Here is a 16,923-nt window from a genome sequence, read left to right on the forward strand (position 1 = left end):
TGCGGCGCTAACAAGTTATATTTTCAACAATAAAAAGAGATCCGCCTAAAAGAACAGGCGGGACCATTATCCATTTGTGAAGCTTGGGGGCTCTGCTGCGTGGGGTGTAAAGGCCAGGACCAACGTACTGAGCTTTGGCTCAAATAATGTTCTTTCATAATGTATTCCTCGCACAACGCCACAAGCTTCACGGCAAATGAGACACTCTGGCTTGGAGGCGAATGCTATTTCTCGTGTCCAATCCATCCGTACACCTCGTTTTCATTGCTGTCTTTTCTCTCCCTGTCTTAGTGCTATTGACATTCTCTCGTGACATGCGTCTGGGTTGTTCTTGTGCCGCTTTCTGGAGGACTGCTCCTAAAGTGCAGCTTACTCAGCGCGCTAGGCTACCGTGTGTGTGTGTGTGTGTGTGTGTGTGTGTGTGTGTGTGTGTGTGCGTTGTGGCAACCCGCTCCTCGAGTGAGCCGGGTTCCAGGTATAAATCACGCTTGGCAGTGTGGGTTAAGCCATTAAAGGCATTTATTGCAGACAACTTAAATCAAACAAAGTAAACGCGGTCTCTAGGGCCTCCGTGGGCCTCTAGCCTCTCGTGGACACGAGCGCTTCCTCCTTCCTCGCTCCCGTCTGGTCTGCCCAAATGTCAGTCCTCTTATAGTGGCTCCTCGGCTTTCGGCCAATCACGCTGATTGGGGTTCGGTCGGTGCTCTCCGTCGCCGGCTGGTGGGTGACGGTGGTAACGGCCATCCAGGACCAACCCTCGGGCTGGTCCGGGCCGAGGTTTACGGGGCGGGATGCCACTGTGTGTGTGTGTGTGTGTGTGTGTGTGTGTGTGTGTGTGTGTGTGTGTGTGTGTGTGTGTGTGTGTGTGTGTGTGTGTGTGTGTGTGTGTGTGTGTGTGTGTGTGTGTGTGTGTGTACTAGTATTCTTCACTAGTGGGTTTATGCCCGTGCAATCATTGAAAATTAAACCTACCTTGCTGTAGAATATTGTAGAACATTCAATCAACAACAACTCAAATGGCCTTTGTGATTGTATGTTGTCATCAAATCCTCCATTGAGTGATTTGCTGCTCCAGACCTCTCCGCGGGGGGTTGTTGTACCGGGGGGTTCGGATGTAGACATTGTTGTGGAAGGAATGAATGTGGTGGGACAGGGGAGAATTGGGGAAATTGTTGTGGGGGAAATTGTTGTGGGATCTGGGTCGCATCATAATTAGCATAGTCAGGTGGGGCAGATGGATTTCCCTTCTGTGGCACGTGGGGAGTACTGCAGATGACCGGGTACTCGCCTATAAAGCTGTTGATGTCTGAAAGAACACTGTGTCTCGACTCCTGTAAATCACCAGATGGCGTCGATGGCTGCATCGGGAAGATGTATTCCCCATCTGGGCCACACGATGGCAGTGTGGGGTACATGCGACCATAGGCTCCTCCCAAGGTTCCTCCTCCTTTGCCTTGGTCACTCCCCTCAGAGGGCCCTGAGTCGAGGGGGTGGGCCGCTATCACTCCTTGTCTGACCAGCGTCGTGTGTAGGTCTGTCAACTTCCTCTGCTCTTTGTTCAGAGTCGCTTCATCCTTTAACAAACGAATTTCGTCGGCAAGCAGTTTGATTTGCTCTCTATTTTTTTTCAGAGCAGTTGTCTTTTCCAATTCATCTCTTTTTTTGTTGCTGACATGCTTAATAAAGTAGCGCTTACACTGAGACAATAGTGACAACCCGATTGGTTCATTTCGTCTAGTCTTCTTGATCCATGCTTTGAAAACCATCCAGATCGATTCCATTGGCCAGCGTTTAGTTTGGGGGTCAGTCATTATCTCATATGTTATGCAAAGTTTTTCTTCGGTTCCTTGCAAATCATGTCTGTCGTTGAAGAATCTAGACAGAGTCTCACTAACTGAATAAATGTAAATATCTCTAACCTCCAATTCAAAAGAAGCTTGTTCAATTGGTTCAGACGCATTGGGACTTTGATTGCTATCTTTTTCCTCCTTGTCTGCCTTCTTTCTGCCTTTACCTTTCGGTATTGTTCCTATCTTTTTTATCCTATGCAAAGCTAAAACTAGCGACCAATCGCTGCTTAGAAAAAAACGAATAAACGTCTCCCACGGAGCTCGGTATGCCAACACCAGATGATGGCTCACTTTTTTCCCTCTCAGATTAAAAAACAACATCTGTGATTCCACGGCGGGAATCAAAACAATGATAACACAAAAAAACTAGCGATTCATGTAACCTCACCAGTGAAATCAATACAAATACGGTTTCACTCCTTGTCCAGCAAATCGTAAAACAAAACCCCTGAGCAAACCAAACGTTTTAAGTTATATTCAGGACACGTATCAACATTGACAAACTATGAACAAATCACTTGAATGACATGCAAAAAAACTCTAGCGATCAGTATGAGAGGCCCTGGCCTGTCCCTAGACTAGAAATATGAACAACAGAGAGACACTAAAATACACCAACATTCTACATTCCTCCCTCTTGATCATACTAAACATAGTTTAAAGATCACCCACAAAATGAGAATTCAGTGTATTTACTGGTGACCCATTGTGAAAAATATTTGCAGCACTTCACTGTGTCGTGTACTCGGCTGATCGACTACAGTCCCACAAAAGGAGCCTCATCACTGTTTGGGCTTTGGCTCGATTCATAATAGTCTTACACTTCACTGCGCTCGTTCATCTTCAATAAGTAATTTTTCTTAATGTTGTCAGTTAAAGCAATTGCTTTCGTCTGACCTTCCCTTTCTGCTCGCATCAAGTTCAACATCTCTCCACGTGTTTGAGAACCACTCGGGGGATTCTAGCGCAGGCTGCGTATGCATTATCATACCGTCTGACTATTCGCAAATGTCAGACACATTTTTTAATAGTGATCAAACTTCCGGAGGCAATTGATCAAACTAAGCCTACAGCATGGATTTGAAAGCTTTAAAAGGAGACATATTATAGTGTTTTCTCAACAAGTAAACATAGTATATGAGTTCCAGAAAACATGTCCCTTCAGAATGCGCTGTTTCTGGTGTTTGTATCTTCATCGTGCAAATGAGCTGCTGCCCATTGACCCATGAGCTATCAGAGTGAACCACAGGAGGAGGAGGGATTGTTACCGTGTGCGGACTCCTGAAGCTCTATGTATACATAATATTATATAATATATAGGTATTTATATAACATTATATCTAATATCAGAGCCAAAATCTATGTGTGCCTCGGATGATATTATGAATCATGAAGAATGTGTCCGACCTCTCTGGTACTTCAAATAAAGATTTGTAGTGGGGGTTATCTCGGTTGAGAAGAATTGGGGGAAAGGAATTTGGCCTTGACCCTCTGAAGTCCATATTGAACCGCGACATGGAAGGAGATCGGCAATGTACTCTGGGAGCTGAGCTGCCGGACCGCCGTCGAGCTCCCCCCGCCGGACTGCCGCCCAGCTCCCCCCGCCGGACCGCCGTCGAGCTCCCCCCGCCGGACCGCCGTCGAGCTCCCCCCGCCGGACCGCCGTCGAGCTCCCCCCGCCGGACTGCCGTCGAGCTCCCCCCGCCGGACTGCCGCCCAGCTCCCCCCGCCGGACTGCCGCCCAGCTCCCCCCGCCGGACTGCTGCCGACAGCAGCAGCGGGTGTACTCCGGGAGGGAGCTCCGGCGGGTGTACTCCGGGGGGAGCTCGGCAGCAGTCCGGCAGCTCAGGACTGCCGCCAAATCCTAGGTTTGTGAAGTATGTGTGCTTTGTTTGTTAAAGTTATTCACTGGGAGAATGGACAAATGTGTATTGAGGGATTTATTTTCAAAGAAAGGATGATGAGAGGAATTGAGGTTCCTTTTCAGAGACACCACTCTGTTGCTCATGCTCGGTGACGATCTGCCTTTTCGATAACGTCCTCTTTCACAAGAAGCAGTAAGAAAGAGCTCATGCCAAGGGCAACTTTAGAGTAGCTATGGCCCATCACACGCTCCGTCTAAAGGAGAATATCTCGCAATGGCTTGAAGTTATTATCAGCTCAATTATCAAAGGTGTCAATCCTGTGTCCTTGTTCACAGCAGAGAAAAAAAAGATAGCTTTAAATCCTAAAGTCAAGTGGGGCTTGTCTTTTTTGGATGTCTGGCTTCCTTACTTTTATTATGGTGGCTGAAAAAGATCCACAGTCGCTGAAGCAGAGAGCCGCCACCACCCAACACAACTAAAAAGACTTCTCAAAAGACTGATGTCCACTAATCCTTTCAGAATGTGATATTATGTCGACAATTAAATTATCCTAATAGATATGCTAATGCTAATTCAGTATTATGCTAATCATGCCATGTCATGTGGTGTGCATTTGGACTATTGCAGAGTGGTAGATATAACAGAGTGGCGACACTTCCATTGTACTCCGTTGTAGCGCCTACTTCCGGGTTATGGAGCCTCGAATAGTTCCAAACAACCATTTTACGGCGTAGGAGATCATTCATTTCTATTGCTGGCCGTCGAGTAACTTCTGAGGTAAATTGATTAAATAGCTACCTCTTTTGAATCGTCAACTGTCTATATTGTATCAGAGGCCCTTTATGATGCATACACTGATATTTATTTGTAAATGCACAGCGTAATTATATATATATTTATCTTGGTGGACGGCCGATTGCCTGCTAGTTTGTTAGCTCAACTTCACCACCTGTGATTGAAGATATCTCCAGGGGTAAATTGATTAAATAGCTACCTCTTTTTAATTGTCAACTGTCTATTGTATTAGAGGTCCTTTAGGATGCATATACTGATATTTATTTGAATATGCACAGCGTAATTATATATATTTTTATCTTGGTAGACGTCCGATTGCCTGCTGGTTTGTTAGCTCGACTTCGCCAGGTGAAGGTATCTACACCAACAATTACGAAGTTCAGTAGTGAATCTAACTTTTATTTAGTTAGTTATTTATGTTGGATTACTAGGATCATTTAGGTTGATTTAAGGACGGGTTTTATGATGCGATAGCTAGTAGAAATAACAGTGTGTTAGTTTAATTATATCCTGGAAAGGGTGATTTTCAGCACATGAAGCCCTCCAGATGCTGCCGCTTCTAAAATGCTGATTATGATGGGCAGTGAATTTAACCTGTATGGCTGTTTCGTTTTAACTTCTTGTTGACTGAATTGTTTCTCTTTCTTAGTGCCAAATTGATTATTTTTTGTTTTACAAGAGCCCTCTCTGCTCTCCTTATCATTAACTTTTCTAGTTGCCTTATTAGGTCCTCCACAGTCGCCCCATCAGTCCCTTGCAGTCTGGTTCCTGGAGCAGCTGGCCCTGGATCACCTGCCCCTGAATCACCTGCCCCTGGCAAAGTGGCCTCTTGATTGCTCTCTCTGTCTCCTGTCATGTCCTTTTCATCGCTCTTGAAATCCACCTCAATTTCTCCCTCAATCTTCGTAACAATTACAAGGTAATGTTGCTGTTATATGTATTTTGCCTTTGGATTTGCAACTACTGACATCTCCAATGTAAGGCAATGTAAGAAAATTAATTAAAGCGAAACATTTCTGTAATGTGAATTGAATCATCTGCCACAATCAGAAACCAATAAAATGTATAAATGGATCTACCGGCAATTGTTAATTGGGTAGAAATGTGTCGATTATCTACATTGTGTGCAAATCCTCAGAGAATCCCTGACCTCTGGTTGTTTTTTAAACTACAAATATAAATTATGTAATCTCAATAGGAGTGTAGTCTATCCTTAAATTACATGAAATGGGGAATATTGTTAGCTGCATGGATCATACCGAAGTTTAATTTGGCGCAATATGTGTGGCTCGTTGCACTTGGTTCTGGAGGCACCCTCACAGAAGGGGGTTTCCTCCTCTTCGGCTTAGGGCGATGAATGAAAACTGTTGGGACGGCATCGGGCCTCAACATCAACATCCCTTCTCTTTTTGTGGCAGTGAATTGGTCATCTTCAAAGTGTACCTGTAGGTAGGCATGTAAGATCAGTTTCCATTGCACTTCAAATATCATTGAAAAGTCATAATTCTCTACACTTAGAATTATTATGCCCTTTTGAAATGCTAGCAAGTGATGTGAACATTACTTACATTGCATAGTTTTTGACTGTTGCTGTCCCCTGTCACTTGTACGTTTTGACGGCTGACCATTGCCATCCATTTCTTCCTGCGCTCTTGGTCCTTGGGGAAGCCATACATGTGGCAACCCTTCTCGGACCGATTGGAGCATCCACACGTTGCACAGCCAACCATGGTATGACCATTGATCTAAACCTATTTTGAATTTGCTCAGGGCTATTATAAGTATTGTAATGGCATAAATTATAGTATATTTGCCCGAAGTATATAGTGTTCCCTGCTGTGTCCATTGTTGAATCTGTTCACACAATCGCACTCACTTGTTCTTGTCACACTAATTGTTTAATAAAAAAAAATACTATTTCATTCATCCAAGCGTAATGAGTTGTTATTCTTTAATATATTTGATACTTTGTGTGGCTTATATCTTAAAATGATCATGGTAAAACATCTTGAATACTTTGATTTCAATACAGATGTAAGGTTAGTTAAGGTTAAGCCAGTATAGTATGCTAACACGAACGTGAAGCTTTCCCTCAAACTTAAAAAAGTATCTAAGTAATACTTATAGGTAGCTTTCAGTTGTCCCCAAACCACTCTAAATGTAAAACTGACATTTACAAATATGCAATAACAGTCAGACAAATACTTGTATGTGTTTTTTTCATTCATATTTACCATTCAATATTGAAATCTCTGCTGTCGCCCCATAGAATATCATTGACAGCGCGGCGTGTTTGGAACTATTGAGGCTTACATGAACCACGTGACAACCACGTGACCACCCTGTCGGCAAGATCATAGCGTGTCGCAACTCTCTCTCTCTATAGCTCTGGCCTATTGTTTTACGTGAAGTGGTTTTTTTTGAAAACAATAAATTGGCTAATCACTGCTCATAAGCCAACGAGTATGTAAATCAGATATATTTTTCTGGCTGTTTTGCCAGTGTTAGCATAGAAACGGGGAAGAGATCAAGTGGAAAAATAAAGGGGTGTAGACCTTATTATCCCAGTGCCTGTAGAGAGGGTATGAGTGGGTGGAGATAGAGTCATACTTAAGTCAGACATTTCTTGAGCAAGAAAGTCACAGACTATTACCCATCGAGTAGCTCACAGCTGCTAGCCCAAATTAATACTTGCCACTTCCTCTTGATGGAAAAGCCTGGCAGAGTGCCTGGGGACCCTGGTTCTGGTGGTGAGTGTACGGGCCCGTACAGGGCTTGTGGTTTTGAAAATAGATCGATATAGATTGAGAAGACACTTTTATCCAATGCAACCTACAAGTGAGGCTGGGGGGAATCGAAGAGTACAATCAAATAGGGGGTATCTGCTTTGTACCAAATCAATTAAACATGGGCGGTCACTGATTCATGAATACAAACGTGAACAAGGCACCACAACGCGTTGCTTGACGGTACCTTACAAACCACATATCAACAATATTACGTTTTTGATGTAAACTTTCATGCCGACTATTGTGGTTTTATCCCATATTTTATTCTTCATTTAGAAAGGACATGTTAATAAGTGTAAAGGATCACCCGGATATTATTGCATTGCATTATTATTACAGTGATTGGATGAAATAAAAAGTATGGTGCGAATGCGTCACTATCTGCAATGAGGATTTTTATTCATTGACTAATTTAGAAGATTAATTGATCTTATCCAAATATCGGCAATGTCCTTTCCAAAGACATCCGGTTGCGGCACACAGCTTCTGACCTTTGGCGGTTTAGAATTTCCACAGCTCTGGGGTCTCATTTATAACCGTTGCGTATGCACAAAACGGGGCTGAAATTGGCGTACGTGACTTTCCACGCCAAGGTTGTGATCTATAAAAAACCAACTTGACGGGACCATGCGTACGCATAATTTAGAGGAAAAGGAGAATTGGCGACACAGATGGTGTGGTGGTGAACTGAAGTCAGACCGAAGAATTGTAGAGTGAGAAGAACGATTATGTTTCATCATCGCCCTTCATTAATTTAATTTCAACCCGTATCATGCGTTACATCTATCAGAATAATTTAAGTCAACTGCGTTATTTCTCAGTTATAACTCCAGAAACATCTCCTTAGAATATAAATGTAAAAAAATTCTCTATATTTAATCCCGTCACTCCATACTGTCCACTGACGGCGCGACTGCATGGAATAAAGCATCTGTCCAACATGTGTCAATAACATAATATATTTGTGTGACACTGTAAACAGGTAATCAAATGTCAATTAAATCCCAAGTGTGGAAAACCAAGCCACACTCCTCATCACAATCGTTGTCCGTTACTCTTGATGCTTTTCATGACAAATCAGGCATTATGTTCAAGAACATTTTACGTGGGTAATTACAAACTGATTATCCAAGGTGTTCTCGGTCAGTCTTATTACCGTAACCCTATAAATACAGAGGTGAGCGCCGTGGTAATGCTGCACCATATGGCACTTCTGGCGGACCATGCAAATGGCAGGATTCGGAGGGAGAGGGTCTTTAGGGACCATAACGATTTATTGGTAGGCTACATAAAAATATGTAACTTTATGTCAGACCACTTCTTTTTAATTCTGGGACTGTGCGCTCCGTGCTACTGACAGAGTTCACTGCTGCAGCAACATGTTGCCACTCACTCTGCTTTTTGTTGTTGGCGATCCCAATCCCGTGACCGCCGAACAAAACTACTTTTCGGGCCTCCATCTCACCCACAAGTGTCTCCACTTCAACCTCCTTGAAATTTCGCTTTTTTGCTTTTCTCAGTACTTCTGCCGTTGTTTCCGACAAGACATAATACTTGCATCTGAGTCTGTTTTATATGCAGATCGAATTCATGAGATCATTTGCATTGACCATTTATGGTTAAAAAGGGGCGTGTACAGGGCGGAACGTGAAGCTGATTCAGCTGCGCACACTTGTATGCAGTCTGTGATTTATAAAGAAAAGATTGCGTACGGTGTGCGTACGCAGGGTTTTATAAATCTGAATATCTTTTGGCGCACGCAAAACTTGGCTTTTGGGCGTACGTACACTTTTAGTAGCGATCCCACGCACAGTTTTATAAATGAGACCCCTGGATGCTACTGAGATTATGTCCTTACAAAACTGGTTTTAAATCCCCTGAAATAGATAATCAATTTCAGACCTGTCCGGATCAATTTGAAACAGTTTGAATTTCAAGACGAGTCGACAAGTAACTTTCAACATCTTTCAACAATCTTTTTTTTAATTTCGGGTATGATATATAGTTCAAATGCTTCACAATATTAACATAGAGACCAACGAATCCACACCAAGGGAAGAGTAAATAGTCTGTAATCGGAGAAGGGTCCAGCTGCAGGCTTGGGCGTTCCCGTCATGACACAAAAACGCCCATCGGGCGTTCCCGTCATGACACAAAAACGCCCATCAGGCGTTCCTGTCGCGTTTCATCGATCAATCAAGAAGAGGTGAGTGAGTTTCGCAAGGCATGCTGGGTATGCTACCCTTCCTTTTTTGGCGGTTTTACCTCGTAGTAACTTTCCAGACATTGGCTGTGAAGTATTCTCATTTAAATCACTGATTTAGCTGTGGTATCGTTGTATCCGAATTTGAATCCGATATAAATACTCGTGACAAGCATGGTTCGGTAGCAGCGAATGCTATGCTATCGTCCATAAACGTTGCATACTATTCAGAAATCAGCAACGTTTAAGACGGTTTGTAGGTAGAGGGTAAAGTTCGCAGCGAAGGCTTTGCCGATTATTTTACTGTAAGGTTAACGTTACCAAAGTACATTGTTAAGTTGGATGTTAAGGTGTCAGCTGGCATGGTAAGAGGCATGAAATCGCGGCCACTCTGCTTCGTTGTGGTGACACACGCATCGGATTAAACTGTGCATGTAAACGTACTAGTATGTCTAAACTAACTAGTATGTTTACATGCATGGCATATCAGAGAATTCTGTCAGTTCGGTCGCGGCGCAACGAATGAATAAAGATCGTTAGCACTCTGAAAAACAGATGACAGATGTGCCCTTAGTTACTACTTTATTACCTCGTTGATGACCAACGTTTAGGAAAACATGTACTTTTAATTCACCCTTGGGTGAAATCGAAGCGTAGTGTGTACTGAATGCGTGTTGATGATGATGCATATATGAATTGCAACTTACACGTCTTCCAAACCTTTTCAGTACCCTGGTCCCTGGCACATGCTTTGTCCAATGGACCTTGGCTGACGAGGTAAAACGTGTGGCTGTAGAGTAGCATTCACTGGTAGACAGGCAGGCCTCTAGATTGTTTATTATGATTTAATGAAGTGTTCCTATGTGACGCTGATGGGCCCTGGTTGCTGCTAAATGCTTGTTGAAAGTGCATTGTGCACTTTTTGTATGTAGCTACAAAATGAGGGTGGATATCACTTTATAGTTTATAGGCATTATATACTAATAAGAATCATTGACAAATCACATTCCCCTTTTACCACCACAGGACGCACCTCACCAGTATCAGAGCAACAGCTGTGGGGTGTTTATGCTGCTGGTGAGATGCATTATTTTCAGAAATGATGACTGATGACTAGTTTGTAAAACAACTAACTCATTTGTATGTTAATTTCAGTACGCAATGTATTCTACCCTCAAAAGCAATATGATTTCAGTGAGGTGAGTTCTTTCAAATCTCAATCAGATGTGTAGCATGAAATATAAGGCTTTTAATAATTTAGTCATCCTTACTGGAGGCTACAATTAACATGCATCATAGGTCATACACATTACTTTGTCTTCAGGTACTGCACTTACGGGAGGAGATGGCTACATCTTCACAATAATTTACACTGCCATAGTACACTGCTAAACAGTACTGTAACATGGATTTGTATTAGGCTATGAAGTCATTTAAAGCATAACTTTACTTTTCAGGGGGACATGCTCTCTATCAGGAGGTGGTGGTTGGACAGCTGTTGGAGACCTTTATACTTGAAAGGTTTATATACTGTGTCCATGTTGCTATTTACTTATTTTTGGTGCTCACGAAGATCGTAGCCAATACACTTGTCTCTCTGTCTCTAGCCCTGCAGAACTAGCTGGCTCCTTCTCACCCTCTCCATCTCCCCATCTCAGTCACACCTTCCAATCACTAAGCAGTGAAAGGTATTACATACTATGTCCATACTTTTCTATTTACATATATTCTCTCTTGCTCTTTCTCAGACTTTTGATCGATCAGTGACTGCCTTTTTGTTTAATGGTGTGGGTAGTGTTGGTCTGGGCTTGTGTGATTGAATTGAAGGTTGATTATAATCCCTGTTTCTCCCTCTCTCTCGCTCTCCTTCACTCTTTTTCGGCTCTCGCTCTCTCTAGCCCTGCAGGACTAGCTGGCACACCAAGCTCACCCTCTGCATCTCCCCATCTCAGCCACACGCTCCACTCTGGCACAACAGAGGACAGGCCATTCTTACCACCCGAAGTCCTTCAGCAAATTGTACAAGAGACGCTGAGACTGGACATGGCGATGCTTGGCGTGTTCAACAGGGTTTCAAACACATTCCGAGAACTAATCAAGCCTCTCCATCCTTCCATATATATAAATGACAGTTTGGCAGGGGACATTAAGCTTAATAAAGACAATCTCATATACATAACGGTTAGAAAGATTTACAACAATGCAGGCTGTGGCAGTGGCCTTGCGCTACGCCTCAAAGGCTTCTCAAAAAAGAATTGGTCAAGCGCACCCCTGGTACTGAGGAACGTTGCATATGGCAGGTTTGTCATAAAAGATGTCTGCCTAGCATAATGTTCTTTTATTACTCCTTTTTCATTTTATTTGGGACGTCTTTTTTTGCAATCCCTTCCATTTGTAAATGTACATACTACTGTAGTAAATGTATCTGCCCAGAAATGCTGGTATTTTATTACTCCTTTCTTTTTTGTTTTTGTGACAAATGCTATACGATGTATAACATACATTTGTGCCTACGATGTATAACATACATTTGTGCCTACGATGTATGTTGTAAGGTTAATTGTTACAGAGCAATTACTGTATTTTGTCTTTATTGAAAACATTCAGTGGGAAAAGTAAGTGAACACTTGGAGTCAAATGGCCTACTGTTTGAGCCTTCATAGTGTCTGGTAACTGGATTTGAACTGCATAATGTCCCAAATGTTATTTTAATCTATTCATTATTTAATTTGGGCATATTCTTAAACAACTATATCAAACATCTCACTTATACCTAATACGGTAATACCCTACCTATACTAACCCAGAAGATAATGAACATGAGATCATGGAGCCTCCCTGTAATGATCGTGTTGCATCAAGTTTGATGCAAAGTGTGGGCCGAGATCCGACACATAAATGTAAGCTAACATTCTGTAGGCCTAGCTGGCTAACGTACCCGTATTACGAGATCGAAGAAGAAGGGGGTGCTAACGTCAGTTCTATGCTGCCCATACTACTAGATCCACGAAGAAGAACGGGGCGTTCCAGCCTGGGGGGGGGGGGGCGTTTTAGTCTGCCTGAACGAGAACGCCCACGACACGGGAACGCCCATTTGTGTCTGCAGTCGGATGATATTGTGTAATCGGGCGTTTTGAGATCCCACAGACAACATATCCAGAGAGGACACCAGCTGGGTTGTTCTCTCTCTGTGATGTCAGCAGCAGGCGGCTGCTGTGCAAAACACAGAAAAACAGAGAGGGAAACCCCTCCTTGACATCAGGAAGACTCAAGCATGTGTTTCCATGATTAAAGTCGTGTATCTCATGTTAAAAGTCCCCTCACCTCTCCAAAAAAACAGAATAACAATCACACCCAAAACACCCACAAAAACATCTCCACGACTTCGAGGTTCAAAACAAAAAGAGACACGCCCTGGCTGAGAAGGAGACCGGGCGCAGTGGGACCCCCCACCAGGTTGGTGGTCCAGGTGAGAACAGTTTCAGCGGTCTCTCCCTCCTCCCTCTCCCATTTGGCTGCGGCTCGGTGGCCCAGTTCCTTCTCAGCTGAGGTTCCCACGGCGCCATCCTCACGTCTACCAGGCCTTTGGGTTCGCCATCACGTTTGGGATCCTCGTCAGTGGACAGCAGTCCGGTAAGAGGGTGTTACAGTGGTGTATAGAGACTTATAGGAAAACTTATTGGGGGGGGGGGGGGGGGGGGGGGGGAGTGGATGCCTCGCATTAATTCAATGTTTGAGCGAATTTGATTATATGCCAAAGAATCCAATTGTTTGGTTGCTTGTGTCTGTAAGATTTAGTAGGATTCATATATCAGCTCCTCAGTATCATGGACGTGAGTGGTGGTGAGTGCAGTATTTAGTGTTTATCTTACAGGAGTAGATCCCCACGCTGATTGTCAATCAGAACGACAGCCGCCCGTTATCGGCGCTACAAACACTCGCTGTGTCAAAGGAATACAAAGAAGATGGAGGAAGGGGAGCGTTCAACGCGGCGCATGACGGTGTCAGAAGTGAAGACATAAAAAACAAACACTTATAATTTCCTATAAGTATGAGTGCTCCCCATCGAACCTGACCCACCTCCCGTCTCAGTACACACACACACACACACACACACGGAAGGTAATTATAAACCTCCCACCCAGACGGGACGAGGGTGTGAATGCCAGCATCAGTAGACAAGCCCACATTTGAACGAGCCATCGGAGCAGTTCACTTCCCCTCCAAGATTTCCTATTTTTTGGTTCAGAAAAACATTGACTTTTGTAGGGTATTTGTTCCTTCCAATTTAGTGTGTGTCACAGAGACCTCCCTTCCGTTTAACCAGGGTCTCCCACGCAACCCACAATTACATGGAGATGGGCTCGGCGCTGCATTCGCGCTTTGAGAATCAGGGGCAAGAGTATTCTCTAAGAAGATAAGAGGGCCTCCATCTCTCCCTCTCGTTGCTCATGAATCACTGATCATAGCCAAGATCTCCTTTAGGAGTCCTGTTTAGAAAGTCTCATGTTTCTGTCCTTCTCGCCCTCCTTTAGACTGGTTAGCCCCGCCCATTCTGCAGGACAATTGAGTTTGCCCTGCAGAATGGTCTGGAGAAGAGCAATACATTTCTTTCTAGTTTCGATACGATTTGCAGGAGCAAATTACCGAGCTTGCTTTTCACCCTGGCGCGCTATTGGCTTGTTTAACACAATGACGACAGGGAAGCGACGGCAAGCAGCCAATTGCGTCATTTGAACTAGGGCCGCCTATTGTGCTGAATAAAATGACAGCAGCTTCCCCAGACCAACATGCAAACTCCGATGGAGCTTGGTCTGGCAATGGCCAGGCTAGCACTCCGTAGGTGGTCACCTGAACCCGGCATTGACCTTTGCCCTTTGCCAAGTTCCCCGTCTACTTCCTCTTCCAGACGTTGGGGGCCTTCCTGGGCGCCGGGATCATATTTGGCATGTATTCTGGTAGGCGTCCTTGAGTTGCAAAATGGCTACGCTGGATATGCATATACCTTAAGAGCCCCTCTTTTGGAAAAGCACGTTAGCCATGTTAAAAAATTCAAGATGTCTGCCATTTTTCAAGATGGCCACCGATGGAATGGGTCTAATGTTTAAACGCTCATAATATTGCCAAAAAGCAATCTAGAGAAACGGGGCCAATCGCACCGAGCACAATTCTGCCCTTATAAACTATTCAACTGTGAAATTGATTGGACAATACGCCGTGCCTTTGTTTGATTTGATTTTGATTATCCCTACACCACCCGAATCAGCTTCTCAACGTTGTTTGAAATTTGATCAAGCCCTTTTCTACGTTTTTTTGTGAAGCAGCGCTGTTTTGTGCCCGGCACTCAAAGTAAACATGTTTCAAATGGTATGCATTGAGTTGCATCACAAGAAGGGGAGCTCAGCCCAGGCTCTCCGTACCACAGACAACAGTGCGGCCGCTGCCTAGTACTATTCTGTGTGATCGCCCCCATATTGAACCCATTTGCTTGTGTTAATGTAATCTGATAATAAAAGCACCACCGCAGCACCAACAAACACACAAGATCAATACTTATTCTTATTCTCCAATAGATGTGCTGTGGGACTACGGCCAGGGGACTCTGTCTGTGGACAGTCCGACCAGCGCCATGGTGGGGATCTTCGCTACATAACACTCCCCCATCTCAGTCTGCTCAACGGATTGTTCGACCAGGTAAAAAACGCGTCATAAATTGTTTCGTCATGTCCCTTAGTGCACGACAAGGGTACGATTAAATCCGTGTCAGACCAATTGCTCCGGATCACATCGCAAGAACAACATAGGCTACCCGTTTAAGAATTGCACACTGTGACTCCAGGGCACAGATGGAGTTCTTAACCACTCCCTCAGTCCCCAGGTCCTCTTCCCCACTCGCCCCACTTAAATGATCATGGTTTTGTGATTCTGGAATCGCAACCTGGCTATTAAAGTGCCCCTAAAGTCAACACTTTGAGTGAGAATTTATGTTAAATGGAGAGCATGTTACACGGAACAAAAGTTGTACTCATGCACGCTGACAGACAGGCAATGAGCAACGCCTCCATTCAATCTGCTTTTTATTGAGTTAGTCCTCTGAAGTGCGGTGGATGCGATTTTTGTTTTGGGAAATATAGTTTGGGGGCGGCACTGAGGGGTGGTATAGCTGTCAAGTTGCTTCACAAGATCGTTTTTGGAATGTACTCCCTTTGCCCTGTGGTGCTTGGAAATGGATTTATGCAGCTTTATTTAAAACTTGACATAGTTGCATGCCGCCTAGCATCTTTATCCTGTTCTGATGTCCTGCTTTTGAACGAAAGATGTGCACTTCTTTTTATACAAGGTTATACCTTTTGTCCAAGAAGAAAGTCTGCTGTGTTTTTCACCAAATAAATTGACCAATCTCTATTTTCCAAAGAAATAGGCCATTATGAAGATGTTCAGTCTCCCTTATAGGGACAATGTTCCCCGTTGGATGAAATGATAAACTAGAAGGCGTAGTGTCTGACCATTTAATTATGTCCTTACATTAATTGGATAAAATCCTTGACTAGACAAAAACATAAATGGCAAAACCATTACAACCTCCCTAAACTAAATTCCTTTTTAAATAGGCTACCTTATATAGGCAGGCCTTGAAATCAGATTCAGTTAGTTTCTGCTTAGTATTTATCCTTTTGGTGCTACTTGCATGTTTGAGCCCTGCAGCACTTTGAGACCTCTGAATAAAAAAGCGCTTTTAAATCAAAATGAACTATCATCAATTGTCATCAAAACCCCACAATGCACAATGTCCGCTCTATGTCAGGTGATCGGAATGGCCGCACTAATTGTGTGTATCCTGGCCATCGTGGACCCCCGCAACACCCCAGTCCCGGCGGGCCTGGGCCGCTCGCGGGAATTTTCTTAACTCAAAGTTGTCCTGAGGGCAGAAACGTTTTTGATTGGTTCAATCTGACAACCAATCGCAAGACAGGAGAGAATTGTGGAGGCGGGGCCGCCGAATTTCAAACTCAACAACGGAACGAGCTACCATTTGAATCCACGTCATTAAGTTTGGAGCAAGATGAGCAATTTTGTGTGAAATGGAGCATAGTATGTGCAGCTAGGTGTGATTACATGTGTGCTAGCTTACATGTGTGATACATGTTAAGATAGCTAGACTGCTATCAAAGCTAATTAAGCTTTACTGTACTTATATTAAAAAACAATGGTAATTTAGGTTTGGGTAACCCTAGGCTAACCCTAATCATTATTTGTCCGGGGGCAGTTTAGTCTCTTCTGGTTCCAGGGCTGAAGTAACATTATCCTGCCCTTAGGGCTGTGTGGCCTAAATCATTATTTGTCTGGGGGCAGTTTAGCCTCTTCTGGTCCTAGGGCTGAAGTAACATTATCCTGCCCTCAGAGCTTAGTGGCCTATATCA

At 43.8% G+C, this 16,923-nt stretch overlaps 1 long non-coding RNA gene and 1 pseudogene across 1 annotated transcript; both read left to right on the forward strand.

Annotated features, from left to right (window-relative positions):
* Positions 1-1,371: 1,371 nt before the first annotated feature.
* On the forward strand, positions 1,372-16,409 carry LOC132454870 (aquaporin-3-like; annotated as a pseudogene).
* On the forward strand, positions 10,301-11,740 carry LOC132456138 (uncharacterized). Its single transcript, XR_009525384.1, has 2 exons — positions 10,301-11,190; positions 11,401-11,740. It is a non-coding gene; the product is annotated as an uncharacterized LOC132456138 (long non-coding RNA).
* Positions 16,410-16,923: the final 514 nt, after the last annotated feature.

Source organism: Gadus macrocephalus, chromosome 4, assembly GCF_031168955.1.
Source record: "Gadus macrocephalus chromosome 4, ASM3116895v1".
Taxonomy (NCBI): domain Eukaryota; kingdom Metazoa; phylum Chordata; class Actinopteri; order Gadiformes; family Gadidae; genus Gadus; species Gadus macrocephalus.